We start from the raw sequence: 5,756 nt of genomic DNA on the forward strand, positions 1-5,756 counted from the left end.
AATAAGGCTTCCAGAGTGCTGAAAATAGGACGCCCGCACCGTGTCAATGTCCCATGCCAGCACATGCTTTCACAACCGATACTCCACCCAACAATTGTTGCTTGTGAATTCATCAGCCAAAGAACTATTACAATAACCCCTTAAAATGCCTTCAATTTTTGAAGAAATTAAAACTGGGGGATAAGAAGGATGGAGAAAAAGTAAAAGAGAGCAGGGAAGGCATGGGCTAGGGCAAGGGGATTGGCAGTTAGGTACTATCTCTTGCCCTTCCAAGGAGCCATGGAAATGACAGAAAAGACATGTATTTGGAAGAATAAAAATGTAACTACTCTTAAAAGGGGAAGAGATTTTAGATTAAATGGAACAAACAGGTGAAAGGTCAGAATTACAGAGAAAGTACAGAGAAATCACTGTTCTATCTGTAGGGGATGTGAGGTAAGGATGCTCTTTCCCTCCAGGTATAGGGAAGGCACCTCCACCTGAGAGTTTTATAACCTGTTTTCTCAAACTCCTTCAGCTTAAATATTCAATATACCAAGGTACTACATTTTGAGGTAGCATGTCCTGAACCCCGTTAGTAGCTTAACCTTAATTTTTAAAGCTGCAAAGATTGCATAAAAAGGCAGCAATTATTAATAAAATGCCATATCACCATGAACAAAGAAGGGAGGAAATATAAAAATCTAAGAGGATTCTCCACTGAGATTCAAAACATCTTGAAGTTCTCACTCCCTTGAAATAAATAGAAACTGGAATCCATACCAGACACATTTTAAGTGTGAAAGAAACTTATATGATGAAAGAAACTTATAAGGAATTTCTCCTCTCTCTTTTCAAAAGATTGGTGATGTTTCAGTTAAAGCAAAATATTTGAAGTTATATTATTATTTTTGGACCTTCACTTTTACTCACTCTTTAAAAAAAACAATCAAGAAAATACCTCAGAATAAATTTAACCTAGGAGGTGAAAGACCTGTACCCTGAAAACTATAAGACCCTGATGAAAGAAATTGAAGAAGACACAAATAAATGGAAAGATATGCCATGCTTATGGTTTGGAATAATGAATATTGTTAAAATGTCCATACTACCCAAAGCAATCCCTATCAAAATTCCAATGGTGCTTTTCACAGAAAAAGAACAAACAATTCTAAAATTTTTATGGAACCACAAAAGATTCTGAATAGCCAAAGCAACCTTGAGAAAGAAGAAAAAAGCTAGATGCATCCATTTCCTGCCTTCACACTATATTACAAAGCTATGGTAACCAAAACCGTAAGGTATAAAAAAAAGACACCTAGATCAGTGGAACAGAATAGAAAGCCCAGAAGTAAACCCACACAAAGGAGTCAAGAATATATAATGGGGAAAGGATAGTCTATTCAATAAATGGTGTTGGGAAAACTGGACAGCCACATGCAAAAGAATGAAACTGGAGCACTATTTTACATCATACACAGAAATTAACTCAAATAGATTAAATTGTAAATCAACTATACTTCCATTTTTTTAATATTAAAAAATAGATTAAAGACCTGAACAAGAGGCAAAGAAGAGGCAAAAGAAATAAAAAGTACAAAACTGTGTTGGGGAGACCAATTTTTATTTGCAAATGGTATGGCTGCTAAGATGAAAATCCAAGAGAATCCATTAAAGAGTTTAGACTTCAAAAGTTTGTTTTCTCCTCTGGAATGTAACCACCAGTTTCCAAAGAGTGCAACTTAATTGCTATGCAAAACTCATTCCCAGCTAGTATCCCTAGTCCGCCTTCAATTTTCTAAATTTGTTTAGTAGAGGGTATTAAGATTCCTTCAGTCTGTATTTTCACTCTTGGCCTAAGGATTATTAATAAAATCACTAACTCTAGAATGTTCTTTTCTTAAAATTATGTGCCCAAATGGTTTCATTTCTGCAATATGGTCCATAATAGAACTGAAAACGGCAGGTCTGTAGTTCGTTGAGCTTTATATCTTCCCTCATTTCTTCTTTTCCTCTCTGAAATGTAAATTCTAAGGTTTTTAATCCTAAAGTTACTTTTACAGCAGTGCAAATATTTGTCACTTTTTTTGCTCTGCAACAGTTTATATAATCTTATGTTGGAAAGACAGGGAAGCACACTTGTTATTACTCCAAATCTCGTGCTCATTCTGGGACACCCTCCACCCCACCCTCAGTAGTCTTTCCCTCATCAATGTCCCTAGATTCCAGCCCTGAGCTAGATGTCAAAGTCTACAGTAGGCACTCCAAAAATCTTGATTGACAGGTTAGGCGATAATTTGAGTTTTGTGTTAACCCCAAGAGAAGATACCGTAGGAGAAAACAGTGGGAGGGATGGGAGACGTTGGTGGGGAAAAGTCTTTTTGTGAAAGAGTGTAAGATAAAGGAGGAGAGAAATTTCTCTTTGATTTGGTTTTGTTTCAAATAGCTGGCCATTTTCAAGAAACCAAAACCACTGAGTAAATGGATACATGAGTGTTACTGCTTTACTTCTAGGGTTGGACAATTCACATCTTTCCTATTCCACCCACACTTTTGATGAGCATGGTTCTTTCAAAAAACCCTATTGCTCTGTGGCTTAACCCATAAACGAACCAGTGGACATCTTCTTGTCAAAAACAAGTCAAATTTGGGACGTATCCAAGTCAAGCATGGAAATCACCAAGTTCCTTGACAGCGTCCATTCACTCCGTTCTTTTTAAACCTACAAGTGTATATGTGTGTGTGTGTGTGTGTGTGTGTGTGTGTGTGTGTGTGTATATATATATATATATATACTGAATAAACTATTCTTTTCTAGGCTTAAGCTAACCTTGCACTTACAGGAGAACCTTCTATGAAGCTTCCAGGCTATCTCTGCCCTTCCTCCAGCACCTCCATTATTCCCTTCAGACTCCCGCCCTCCGAAAGCACCATCTGTGCTCACTCCTTCCTCTTTGCTGTTTTCCATAAGGGATGCAGCATCAGCTCTAGACTCAAAGTCTTCCTCTCTACCCCACCTCTCGAAGTCATTAATCAAAGACTTCAACAGGGTCCACAACGATGAACCGTCTAACAGTTCTTGACATTTATGTATTAGTTTTTACAACTTTTAGACGATGTTGGAAATAGTTTAACTGTTGGTGAATTTTGAGAACTCTTGTTTAGCTAGATCTTCAGAATCCGCGGTAGAAAAGCCCCCTCCCCCTCCTGTTTCATACCTTTTGTACACTACGTGAGAAAAGTCCTTTGTCAGCTGGCCGCGTGGCCTAATGGATAAGGCGTCTGATTCCGGATCAGAAGATTGAGGGTTCGAGTCCCTTCGTGGTCGTCCTTTTTTCCCTTTGCTGGTTTCATTCACTGCCCGGTTGGATAAAGCTTGGAAGATATTTAAAATCTGATTTGCTTCCTTTCCCTTCTTGTTGCTGATGTGAGTTCAATATATAACATTTAGATATTGGAGGTCTGGTGTGTGACGAGTACTTTACAAATGAACAAGGAGGAAATACCACGTGTCCTCAAGGAGCTTACTTTCTACCGGACCCAACAAATGATATCAAGTAAACAGAAACAAAATAACTAAAATTTGTTTCACGTCCTATCAAAGAAATAAGCAACGGGCTGAGATCAAAAATAAGGGATGGGGGCTCCTTTAAACAGAGTTTTATTAGTCCTGGCATAAGGAATAATAGTGCCAACTCGCTGAGAATATGAAGGCACTTGGTCTTTTCAAAGTTAAAATGCTGAACTTTTTTCGTGGTGGGGTGGAGGGAAGGGGTCACTAAAAGAATCAATTAAATGGGGTAATGGTGAGTTAAATTTCTGGAAACAAGGTGTCTGCTAGGATTCTCTACTACTGTGGCTCTGAATGGTTTGAAATAGGTGTTCTCCAGATTTTCGTTAGCTACCATAAATATAACGGCCTCTACCTCCCAAATAGCAATCTCAGAGAGAAGCCTAAAGGCAAAAGCCACCAAGGCTTTTATTCCAATTGAACTGTCCTCTGGAGCAACTTCTATGTAGCCATGATAGGTTTAGTTTTAGCAAGAGTGCAAATGCCATAAATGGATCTGAACAGCAGGGAGGTTCCTCAAGTAATTTAAAAATAGAACTATGGTATGATCTGGCAAGCAACTCCACTTCTGGGTATTATATCCAAAAGAATTGAAAGCAGAGTCTCAAAGAGATATTTGCACCCATGTTCATAGCAGCATTATTTGCAATAGCCAAGAGGTGGAATTAAACCCAAACAGCCTTAGAAGGATAAATGGATAAACAAAATATGGTATATACCATGGAATATTATTGTCTTAAAAGGGAAGGAAATTCTATCACATGCTACTACATGGATAGACCCTGGAGACATTATGCTAAGTGAAATCAGGAGTCACAAAAAGACAAATACTGTATGATTCCACTTACACAAATGTAGATGAAAAATTAATCAACAGTCCATCTAAAGAAGAAAAAGAGAATTTTATTCAGGCCAACATAAGGATTATAACCTGGGAGACAGTCTTTCAGAAAATTCTGAGGACTGTTCTGCTTGTTAGAGGTCAGTGATACAGTTATATACATTTTCAAGACAAAGGATCATTTATAAAAATGACACAATGACAAGTTACATAAAGCTCACCAAAGATACATAGTCCAGATCTACATGGCTTAGTTGCTCCATGGCATGTGGGATCTTCTCAGACCAGGGCTCGAAGCCGTGTCCCCTGCATTGGCAGGTGGATTCTTAACCACTGCACCACCAGAGAAGTACAGGCATGCTATTTTAAGTGGTGAAATACAGTCTCTTTCTCATCTCATGTTCCATGAAAGGGAGATTTCTGTAATAAAAATGGATGAAATGGGGCTAAAATAGGAATTTTCAATGTGTCATTTCAATAAAGTGCTACCGTTCTACAACAAATTTATAAGAAATTGAATGATACTAGAGCTGATGAGTTAACTGAATTCTCTACTAAATTTCAAAGAGAAATCAGATTTGGCGACTTGTACTATTGCTTTCCTAGGAACACTCTGATGGTGTACCACACTCATCTCATTTACAGTCAGACCTCCATATCTGCAGGTTCTGCAACCATGGATTAAACCAACTCTCCATATCAAAAATATTCAGAAAAAAATTCCAGAGAGTTCCAAACAGCAAAACTTGAATTTTCCATGCACCAGCAACTATTTACATAGCATTTACTCCCTATTAGGTATTATGAGTAATCTAGAGATGATTTAAAGTATATAAGAGAATGTGTATAGGTTATAAGCAAATAACTATGCCATTTTATATACGGAACTTGAGTGTCCATCGATTTTGGTATCCACTGGGGTCCTGGAACCAATCCTCCATGGATAGCAGGGGACAACTGTATATCTACTCATCAGTGGAGATATTGGGCCTGTGTTGTAGTGGTTATAGTTTGGTCCTCTCTGAACCTAATTTCTATGCTGGATATTCCACATTTTTTTTAAGTTATCTTTTTAAATTTGAGCTGGAGCTATCCACAACTTGAATTTTAACTTCACCTTTTAAATCTTAGACATGCTTTACACTGGTTAGTATTGGTTAGGTACATCATATGAACTCAGTGGCTAGGATGAAATTTATCATTCTGAGGATAGCTTAGTCAAACTCTCATTTACTGATATTTTCACTTTTAACTTCTTTTAAAATTATGCAACGCTTCACAAATTTGTGTGTCATCCTTGAGCAAGGGCCATGCTAATCTCTGTATCATTTCCAACTTTAGTATATGTGCTGTTGATGCGAGCAT

At 37.6% G+C, this 5,756-nt stretch overlaps 2 non-coding genes across 2 annotated transcripts; one reads left to right on the forward strand and one right to left on the reverse strand.

Moving 5' to 3' along the window:
• Window positions 1–3,234: 3,234 nt before the first annotated feature.
• Window positions 3,235–3,307, forward strand: TRNAR-CCG (transfer RNA arginine (anticodon CCG)). Its single transcript has one exon. It is a non-coding gene; the product is annotated as a tRNA-Arg (tRNA).
• A 2,344-nt stretch (window positions 3,308–5,651) lies between these two features.
• LOC132498118 (U6 spliceosomal RNA) lies at window positions 5,652–5,756 on the reverse strand. The gene has a single exon (XR_009533730.1). It is a non-coding gene; the product is annotated as a U6 spliceosomal RNA (small nuclear RNA).

Source organism: Mesoplodon densirostris, chromosome 10 (assembly GCF_025265405.1).
Source record: "Mesoplodon densirostris isolate mMesDen1 chromosome 10, mMesDen1 primary haplotype, whole genome shotgun sequence".
Classification (NCBI taxonomy): Eukaryota; Metazoa; Chordata; class Mammalia; order Artiodactyla; family Ziphiidae; genus Mesoplodon; species Mesoplodon densirostris.